The sequence below is a fragment of the Gigantopelta aegis genome, chromosome 4 (genome assembly GCF_016097555.1).
Source record: "Gigantopelta aegis isolate Gae_Host chromosome 4, Gae_host_genome, whole genome shotgun sequence".
In the NCBI taxonomy this organism is placed as follows: Eukaryota; Metazoa; Mollusca; class Gastropoda; order Neomphalida; family Peltospiridae; genus Gigantopelta; species Gigantopelta aegis.
This window is the reverse complement of record NC_054702.1, coordinates 38,550,709-38,562,443: the sequence shown is the minus strand read 5'-3', so window position 1 is coordinate 38,562,443 and position 11,735 is coordinate 38,550,709.

The window sequence follows — 11,735 nt, the reverse complement described above, 5'->3', positions numbered from 1 at the left end:
TATTATTATTTATTTATCCACTAGTTTAGAAACGCGTTTTGAATGTGACAGAATGTACCTAGCGTTTTAAAAAAAAACGACGTCATGTATCTTGTATGACGTCATACGGCAAAAGCTTTGCTAGGTTAACAATACTCTATTTGCTTGCACAAAAATTAAATAAATAATTATTTTCGACTATTCCCGTAGGATTGCAGGACAAACGAAATAACTGGTTACCGTCATAAGATATCGGTTTTATCCTGCTCAGGTCGAATGGCGAATGCAGCTCGGAAGAGCCTCTCTGCATTCGCCATTCTAGCCTTCGCAGGACAAAGCCGATATCTTAAGATAGTAACCAGTTATTCCCAAAATATTATATCATAATATATCATATTGTATCATGTCAGATCATAACATCATATCATAACGTCATATCATATCATGTCATAAATTATTACACACCGGTGTAAGATATTAATCATGTCATAACAATTACTCAATATCTAGCTATATGTAGTTTGATACTGGCACGCGCAGACTGGAGCGGTAGGCTTTTTTTATTTGAATTACGTCGGTATTCGAATGACGTCATGTTGCATCTCCCTGCAATAAAATAAACTGGGTGTATGACGCTTCCTTTTTCCGAACGCTAGAAAACAATTGTAAGTACAAAACCTCTGCTGAAAATGTTTTGTTCAGATATTATTAACGTATCTGACCGTGTTTGTACAACATAGTGTAATTTAAAAGTGTACCATTACGAAATATGCAATTGCGATAAGATAGACTGTTAAATTTGAGTCTGTTGTGCACGAAGACAAAACGAGGTTACGACAAGTGTCGTTAAACTGCTACTCTTTGTTTCTTACCAAATGTCAATCACATCCCATTTACTCAGCTCAATCGTTGATGGTTTGATCAACAATTCAGTCATTATTATGAATTTCAACACCTCATTAACTAATAATAAATGCAAGCTTCGCGTTAAAATCTAAACTGTACGTTGCTGACGTCTCGTTGCTCATTGTGACGTCATTTACGTTTACGTGTGACGTAGATCCCTTACTGACCCAGTTCGTAGATAAATAACGTGTTGTAGGTATCGACATTTGCTTACTTCTGCGTTGCGGCTTGTTTGCATTCGGTTTATAATAAATAAAACACTAAACTAGCTTGCCTGTCATACCATTTTTCTGAAATTCCTTAACAGTGTTAGTATCTGACTAGTTTTAATTCGTCAGATAACAAAACTCTTCACTTGTTTCATAAAAAGTTATGAAAGGTAAGCTCGTTTAGTATTATATACATATATATATATATATATATATATATATATATATATATATATATATATATATATGTATACATACATACATACATACATACATATATACATACATACATACATATACATACATACATACATATACACATACATATACATATACATATACCAACATACATATCACCATTAGCATTAGCATTAACATATGATAACATGAACATAAACATTAACATTGGCATAATCATAGACATAGACATATAGACACTGGCATAGACAGAAACACAACAGAAACATTAACAGAAACATTAACACAGCATAATATAAACATATACCATATCATAACAATATATCATATTACTACATAACATATTATATTATTTCATATCATATCATATATTTTATATCATATCATATCATATATCATCATATCATAACATAACAACATAACATAACATAACATAACATATCATATCATATCATATCATCATAACATAACATAACATAACATATCATATATCATCTCATCTCATATCATATCATATATTTTATATCATAGCATAGCATAGCATAGCATAGCATAGCATAGCATAGCATAGCATAGCATAGCATAGCATAGCATAGCATAGCATAGCATAGCATAGCATAGCATAGCACATCACAGCACAGCACAGCACAGCACAGCACAGCACACAGCACAGCACAGCACAGTACAGCACAGCACAGCATAGCATAAAATATATAATACCATATAATACGATACGATACGATACGATACGATTGGATTTGATTCGATACGATTCGATACGATTCGATACCATACCATACCATACCATACCATACCATACCATACCATACCATACCATACCATACCATACCATACCATACCATACCATACCACACCACACCACAGCATACCACAGCACAGCACACGACACCATACCATACCATATATTTCGAGCGATATCAGGTTTTATGCACCGAAGAAACTGATATTGACCGAAGACAACAGCCTAGGTCAATATTAGTTTCTTTGGTCCATAAAACCTGATAATGCCCGAAATATGGTCAGTAATTATTTTATTACATAATGACATCCATAAGACTCGTACATTCCTGCTTTGGTTATGAATATAGAAATACGTCAATTCTTATAATTTAGGTGACTGGATCTATACGCGTACGTTACCAACTGATTAATTGGATATAATTTTTTCTCTTCTTTGTTTTCATTGGTTAAATCTCCAAGGGCAATATCACTTTTGATCGGACCGGTGAGATCGACTGAGGGCAATATCATTATTTACCGAAGGTCATGTGACTGGTTTTTGACCAATAAGAATACAGATATATTCTCATTATGTAATAACTTATCATATTCTGTTATATGTCATATCATATAACATATCTCATTTCATCTCATCTCATCTCATATCATATTGTATATTATGCCATGTCATATCATATCATATATCATATCGTTTCATATATACATCTCATATATCATACATCTCGTATCGTATCATGTCGTATCGTATGGTATCGTATCGTGTATAATGCAATATAAAATCGTTACCCATCACATCGCATCACATCACATTAAACCTATTCGTCCAACATTTAATTGAAATATTTTTTTATTTTTTTTATGTGGTAAGGGTTAGGGCTAAACAAATTGTAATTACTAAACTTGACAGGTGTCTGATTCTCGTGTTTGTTTCATCTACTGCCGACAGACACAAGAGTTCACATCAGGTCAGTTGCATGTTGCCTTCTGTGCCACGTGGAGGCAAATGCAAACACTGCAAGTTTTACAGCACAATACAGCAGTGTTCCCAGTCTGTACCTACTGCCTTGAGCTTATGTCTCCTGATCTTAACTAAGAGTTCCTTGACACCACTAAATGTCGGAGGGATCTTTGAAAGCAAAGACCAATAACACCAAAAAAAAGAGAGAAAAAAAAAGAGAGAAAGCCAACGAAAATAGGAAATCAAGTATTTGTAAACAGAGAAATCAGAAGGTTGGATATATTACCCAAGCAATTACTTGAAAACAAAAACAGAACGTACAGATATAGGTATATCATTACACAGACAGGTGGGTTATACTGGTCGTCAGCTAGCGCTAGATTAAGTCGATCATTGAAATGTAAACACAACTGTTTGCGGGCAATCACCTAAGAGAATAAAGACGCAATGTGTAATTTCTAGGAGAGAGAGAAAAGGTCAATGACTGTTATGTTACCTAATCAGTGGTAGCGTTTGGAGGGGTGGGGTGGGGGTGGAGGGTTGTTCAGGTGTATTATATACCTTTCCCTCTATGTATCTCTGTCTCTGTTACAGCCATTGCACCACGACTGGTACATCAAAGGCCGTGGTATTTGCTATCCTGTGTGCATATAAAATATCCCTTGCTTCTAATGGGAAAATGTAGCGGGTTTCCTCTCTAAGACAAATGATTGACGTCCAATAGCTGATGATTAATAAATCAATGTGCACTAGTGATGTCGTTGAACAAAAAAACAAACACCTTTGACTTTCTCTCCGTCTCTCTCTCTCTCTCTCTCTCTCTCTCTCTCTCTCTCTCTCTCTCTCTCTCTCTCTCTCTCTCTCTCTCTCTCTCACACATACACAGTATTCAATGGCACCATTCATTCGTCCATCCATCCAACCGTCCAACCATTCATTCATTCATCCTTTCATGCATACATTCATTCATTCATTCATTCATTCATTCATTCATTCATGTATTGTCTGTCCAACCTTCATTAGTCAGTTTTTCTTTAATTTTAATTAAAATATATTGCTATGCTCTACATAGTTCGAAACATTCTTAGATTTCCAGGGGCGGGATATATATAGTTCAGTCGGCCGAGCACCCGCCTGAAAGTTTGTTTTGTTTAACGACACCACTAGAGCACATTGATTAATTAATCATCGGCTATTGGATGTCAAACATTTGGTAATTATCACTCGTAGTCATCAGAGGAAACCCGCTACATTTTTCCTAATGCAGCAAGGGATCCTTTACATACACTTTCCCACAGACAGGAAAGAACATACCACGGCCTTTGGCCAGTTGTGGTGCACTGGTTGGAACGAGAGTAACAACCAATCAGTTGAATGGTTCTAGCGAGGTGGTTCGATCCTGCGACGCAAGCACCTCAGTCGACTGAGGTAAATCCCGCCCCCCCCCCCCCCATTATGCTCGATCCGCCCCTGAGTTGTACTTAATATCATGTACAATGTACTTTCTTTGGCACCGTGTGGAATGGAATCGTGCTTATTCTATGAGTCTTCTGATAAATGATATATTATTTGGCGTCTGTATGTAACAGAACAAAGATCACCAGATAACCCTGCCTCTTAGGTATTTGGCGATCTTGCTCTTTTTAATGTTATACATAAATCAAATAACTGAAAGCAGTGTAAATAATGGTTTTATCAATAGGAAATATATATCTAATATATACCATTTCAAGAAACAATTCATCCTTTCATAAAATATAATTTGTATTAAACTGATAAGCTGAAATATGTGTTATATCAATATAGCTGGCTGGCAGGTTTGATAGATGGAGGGAGGGAGGGAGGCAGGGATGGATGAATGGAAGGATAAATTGAAGGATGAATACAAATGTATGTATGTACGGCCTTCGGATTTCCCGAAAACGATCGTTTCCGGTAGCGAGTCGGTAGCGTGTCGGTAAAATCACAGAACCAAAATTTCGTTTCCCATGATTATTATATGAGTACGACTATTCAACAAAAATAATATAGTTTCCAATCGGTTCCCATGATCTCAAGGCATGGAACCGGAAAGGTGTTTCCCATGAAGTTAGAATTCTTATGGCTTGGTATGTATGTATGTATGGATGGATGGATGGATGGATGGATACAAAATGTATGTATGTATGGATGCATGGATGCATGGATACAAAATGTATGTATGTATGGATGGATGGATGGGTGAAAGAATACAAATGTATGGATGGATGGATGGATGGATGAATACAAAATGTATGTACGGATGGAAGGATGGATTGGAAGGATGGATGGATGGATAAATACAAAAACATTTTGACCTTGATCGAGTGTACGTAACAGCAAAACTGTTTTAAATCTTCCTGTTACTCGTGAAATGTTAAGAGCGTAAGAACTGTTATGGGTATTGTTGTGAAATTCACACCACAGAATAAACACGTGCAACTCAAAATCTTACCAATTTTCATACTGACACATTTACGTTTCATTTGTTTTGCTATATGTATATATAACCTCTTCAGGCGGCAGTATCGATTCGTACAGGTGGTGTGGGAACATATTTGCACCGGTCAACTAATCTGCTGTAAACCCATGTCCAAAAAAGTCGGTATTAAAAACAATAATAACATGTGAACCATAACATTAAGAGCTGCAGTAGACCGTGATGAATGCCCATTTCCAATTCACCCCCTCCCCATTCTGTCCCAGACCCAGTCACTGGCTAATTCAGAGAGGGTGCCCGGGAAAGACGTGCTCGAACCTTAATTGGATGTAGATACGTTAATATGTTATCCATTCCAATCCAATCCAATCCAATCCAATGATGAATGAACTCTCACCCGGAAGTGAAATATGTGGTGATATTTTAAGAACAACACAGACACTGAGAGAAAACCCGCTGCCGCCACTTCCATGGGCTACTCTTTTCGATTAGCCGCAAGGGATCGTTTATAATTACCATCCCATAAACAGGATAGTGCATATCACGGCTTTTGTTACACCAGTTGTGGAGCACTAGTTGGAACGAGAAATACCTAGCTCGATGTTGAAATGGATGGATGAATAAACAGATGGGCGATTTGAGTAGAAAGCCCTTTGCTAACCTGGACAAGATAAGTCTTAGTATCAGGCCCGTTGGAACCGAGGGGGCCGGGGGGAGGGGCACAATCACTTGACGACAAAAATGTATGGTTTTTTGTCCTGCTCCATATATATAAAGATTAAAATATGGCCTGTCTCCCCCCTCCCTAGAGTGACTAGAGGCGATCCCCCCCTCCCCCCCCCCCCCCCCAGCAACGTTCCTACGGGTCTGAATATTCACCATTTTATTCCAGTATTTAATTTTATTTTTATTTTCGTTACGAAAGGAAAGGAACGGTTGTTTAACGACACCTTATCACCAAGTTTAATTCAAAATAAAGAAAAAAATGTTTTATTTAACGACGCACTAAGCACATTTTATTTACGGTTATATGGCGTCAAACATATGGTGAAGGACCACACAGATAATGAGAAGAAACCTGCTGTCGCCACTTCATGGGCTACTCTTTTCGATTAGCAGCAAAGGATCTTTTATATGCACCATCCCACAGACAGGGTAGTACATACCACGGCCTTTGATATACCAGTCGTAGTGCACTGACTGGAACGATAAATAACCCAATGGGCCCACCGACTAATTCAGTTGGAATTGGGAATTGGGAAATTGTTTAACGTGCACTTTCAAAGCAAGCTGTTGTAGCGCACGCCTGTCCTGGGCACAAGAACCGGCCTCAGCCGGTTCCTCCGTCCAGGACAGGAAAGGGTTGGGGTGGGTGAAGGAGGGACCGCCTGCACTGGCAGGTGCAAGGGAGCACCAGCTGTCCAACCGTAGTCGGTAACAGGCGAGGTGTGGTTTGGTGCTGTGTAATTTGGAATGTCCCGTAGGATTAAGCCAAAGGGAAATGAGTGCGCAAATTGATGAAGGAAGTTTGGCGCAATTGGCATGACATGGGAGACTCGACGCAATGACTAATTCAATATAAGAGATATATTTAATAAACATATGTTATATGCAGGGCACGAACTTAGGAATTCGTTATCTACTACTAGTTTAAAATGTTTTTGCCGTAGGCAAAATGCACACTTACGGCATTTTTGAACCCATCTATAGCAATGTTAAACCAGTAACATAACTTATTAGAAAACATTATTCCGTCAGGTGACGACAATAAGTTTTATCCAGCGGCAAAAAAAAAACCAGAAAGAAGAAAATGTCATCAGAAACGTTCATGACCAACGGCAATTATCATCGCAGCTACGACAGTTGCCGTCGGAGCAATAGTTAAGTGGAGTATATACATTCTCCTTATTATATACACTCTTTGTTATATTGATAATTTTTATTACATTTTTTATTGAATATTTTCATCACTTTCCATACAATATAAATTGTTTTCCCATTTTAATGATATATGTATTATATTTTAAAGGGACATTCCTGAGTTTGCTGCAATTTTTAAGCTGTTATCGACTAACAGAGCCTTTTTAACGATTGTAATTACATATCAAATATATTTTTCTGCATAAAATATTAATGGCTGTATATTAAACGTGTTTCTGATCGTTCTAATATTTTTACTAGGTTAAATTTCAATTATTTCCTAAAATATTATTTTTTCGTACGTACGAAATTATTTGAAGACAGAATCCAGTTTGGGCTTTTTACAAATATCAAGACGACCAGAAACACATTGAATATACAGACACTGATATTCTAAACAAGAAAATATATTTAATATGTAAGTTTAATCGTAGAAATATTGTATTAGTCGGAAACATCTTACAATGCAGCAAACTCAGGAATGTCCATTTAATGTTTGTAATGCCTATGAACTGTATGTTTACGGCTAATAAAGTATATATATATATATGAAAAGGTTAAAGCCCGGTAATATGTGGTAATTGTGACATTACTTAACGCCACATAAGGTAATCTCAGTTAGCGGCAGTATTAAAGGCACTGACACTGTTTAAAACACATTCTGTTAAAGGGACAGGCCCTAGTTTGAATCCGTGAAAATTAACACTAAGTTTATTTAGTCTAAAAACCTGTAACACATTTGGATAACGTTAAAATTGAGTGAAACATGAGTCTGTGACTTTGAAATGGTGAAATGCCCTCTAAAAATAGACTAAAACTCGACTCCATAACTGTTACTTCTCAGATGCACGTGCGTTTTTTAAAAACATGAGAAATGCGTTTTGTGATGTTACAAACACCAGGATGAAAAACACTTCGAATGTACGGAAATGGATAATCTAAACAGTAAAATCTAAGTAAAGTATGATTCCAGTTATAAAAATGGCTCTAATGGTAAAACAAAACATAAGCCTTAGTGTTTAAAAACTAGGGTATGTCCCTTTGATATAGCTTATTCTTACCGTTAAATTACGCATTTCTTACAACTTCTTGCTTACATGATCAGTTTTGACAAATCCGGAGGGTTTCTGGTCGTCCTGGTGTTTGTAGTAGTTCAAAATGCATTTCTGTGAAAGAGAAAAGGAAGGTAGGTAGGGGTTTTTGTTCGACGACACCACTAGAGCACATTGATTTATTAATCGTTGGCTATTGGATGTGAAACATTTGATAATTTTTACATAGTCTTAGAGAGGAAACCCGCTACATTTTTCCATTAGTAGCAAGGGATGTTTTATATACATTATCCCACAGACATGACAGCACATACCAGTCTTTGACATACCAGTCGTAGTGCACTGGCTGGAATGATAAATAGCCCAATGGGCCCACCGACGGGGATTGATCCCAAACCGACCGCGCATCAGGCGAGCGTTTTACCACTGGACGACGTCACCCCCGTCAGAACCGTACGCACTAGGGTCATTGACTGTAATAGGTATATTTCATGTCCTCTTTTGCCAGACAAGACAACACATACCAAGGCTTTTGTCATATTGTTATTATTGTATGTTATTAGAAGAGGGTCTCGTAAGTTGGATAACTTGTGCCCAATCCATTTGTACCTTATATGCAATAAAATATGTTTCAATCAAGGCTTTTGATATACTCGTCTTTTTTTTTCGTCTTTTTTTCTTTTGGGTGGTGGGTGGTGGTGATGGTGGTGGTGGTGGTGGTGGAGGTGGGTCATCTTCTTTAAATGCCCCATACATACGTCTCATACCACTCACTGTTTTGTTTTATTGTCATAATGACGTACTAGTATTCTATTTTTACTTTACCAAATAATTTATGATCATAAATTAAACGAATTGATACTTTTATGAGGGGCGATAAAAATCTGCAGCGTAATTCCACATTCATGTATAACAATCGTTTTCCCCAGAGTCCTGTCAAAATGTCTCACTGACAAATATAAACATTCTAGCAGGAAACGTCCTAAGTGACACTGCTGCAAGGTAAACATATTTGTGGTTTATCGCTGCCGTTTTCACGCATCTTTGAACACTATTACTACTGTAAGCAGGTAATATATACGGCGTGACAGTTATTAAACGTGCACTGAACGGAGGACGTAAAAGTGCCTAGATCAGTCTTTCCGTATTTAACCCTGACAGACTGACCAATGGGGTGTAGGGTAATTCCATGTCCTAGTTACCGGAATATTAAGAAATATGTATACAAATGTTTTAAGTTTAGTATAATTCTCTATAAGTAAAATGTAACGAATCGTTTTCCTTTAGTGGTAGGCTATATTGGCATTTTTTTTAGAGATTTAACTGAATAGTTTGATGTTATGTTAAGTTTAAATTCGATTTAAAAAAAAGAAAAAAAAAGACCAAACCCCTACACAAAAAAAACAAAAAAACATAAACAAATATATTAATAATTAAAAAATACAAAAAAAACAACAACCTTAGGAATAAAAGTTAGCGAGTTTGTTTTGTTTAACGACACCACTAGAGCACATTGATTTATTAATCGTCGGCTGTTGGTCAGAAATAAATAAGACAAAATACAAGATTTGTTTGTTCTGTGGTTGACTTATTGCGATATGTTAGTATATAAGAAAGTATACACAAATTAAATTATAATCTGTGAGCAAAAGGTCGTCCTAGATATTAATTTCCTTGTAGTTTAATAACGTATCAGAAGAAACCGAAACTAAGCGTGCTACAAGGAAATTGTCTTATCGTACGTGTGATATGTACAGTACATTGATAACTGGTAGGGGCGGGTGAAGTTCAGAAATAGAACACTCTCATTGCCCCCCCCCCCCCCATATCCATCGTCCCCCCCCTCCCCCCCCCCCCCCCATATCAATCTCTCTCTCTCTCTCTCTCTCTCTCTCTCTCTCTCGTTCTCTCTCTCCCTTTATTTATTTCTCTCTGTCTCTCTCTCGCTGTGTGTATATAAAATACGACCCTCTCTCCCCCCCCCCCTTCTGTCTCTCTTTCTTTCTTTGTCTGTCTGTCTGTCTGTCTGTCTGTCTCTCTCTCTCTCTCTCTCTCTCTCTCTCTCTCTCTCTCTCTCTCTCTCTCTCTCTCTCTCTCCCCCTTTCTGTCTCTCCCTTTCTTTCTTTCTCTGTCTGTTTCTCTCTCTCTCTCTCTCTCTCTCTCTCTCTCTCTCTCTCTCTCTCTCTCTCTCTCTCTCTCTCTCTCTCTCTCTCTCTCTCTCTCTCTCTCTGTCTCTCTCTCTCTCTCTCTCTCTCTTTCTCTCTCATGTTTAATTCAAGGTGAATAGAACAGAGGGAAGGACGGAAGGAAATAGAAACATATACTGACATAGTTGAGAGAGAGAGAGAGAGAGAGAGAGAGAGAGAGAGAGAGAGAGAGAGAGAGAGAGAGAGAGAGAGAGAGTCGTATTTTATATACAGAGAGAGAGAGAGGAGAGGTACAGTGGTAGTGAGAGAGTAGGAGAATAGAGATTATCATCATCAAACCCATTTTTTCCTTCTATTCGAGTTTTGTATTGATTATTACTATAGGGAATAAATTAACATATTAATTTCCCATGTATGTAGTCACGGTCACGGATTTACGATTATAAACCATATTCGTTTATCTGTTCTGTTAACTGATAACTTTCCGGGAAATATATATTTAAAGGTATCAAGGCTGTCAGATTGTAGGTTCTCACATGACGTCGTCGTTAATCTGTCGTGACATCCATGTGTACTGAAATCTCGTGATGTTGAGTTTAAAGATGCTGCTACCCACACACGTGGTAATGAGATGCCGATATGTGTGGCAGTGCCCATTATCATTGTATCATATGACACATTGTATCATATGACAGGTTACACAATGTCAGTTTCCTTGTGACAAGTATGGTTTCTATTTCTATTTGAAAATGACAGGTGTTTTTATCGGAACTTCCAAGGAAAGAGATCACTATATAGAACGACATTTTCTTTATAGTGTCTGATTTTGCTGATAATTTTACTGATTTATGCCTGTTTATTTATTACTTCCGATAAAAATAGAAGAGAGAAGCGAACAGACACGCCTTCTATTGGAACAGACACGCCTTCTATTGAAAAGCAAATAAAGTAAATATACTTCCTCATCCATAATACCTTGTATTCAGTTTTCGCCCTTTTTCCTGTCCCAGTCAGTGCCCCACGACTGGCACATCAAAAGCCGTGGTATGCATTGTATCCTTTATGGGAAAGTGCATATTAAATTATCGCTTGGTGCTTTTTCAGGGGCGGGTTTCTTTTCTTTCTCCCTCTGACAAAAGTGTGGAA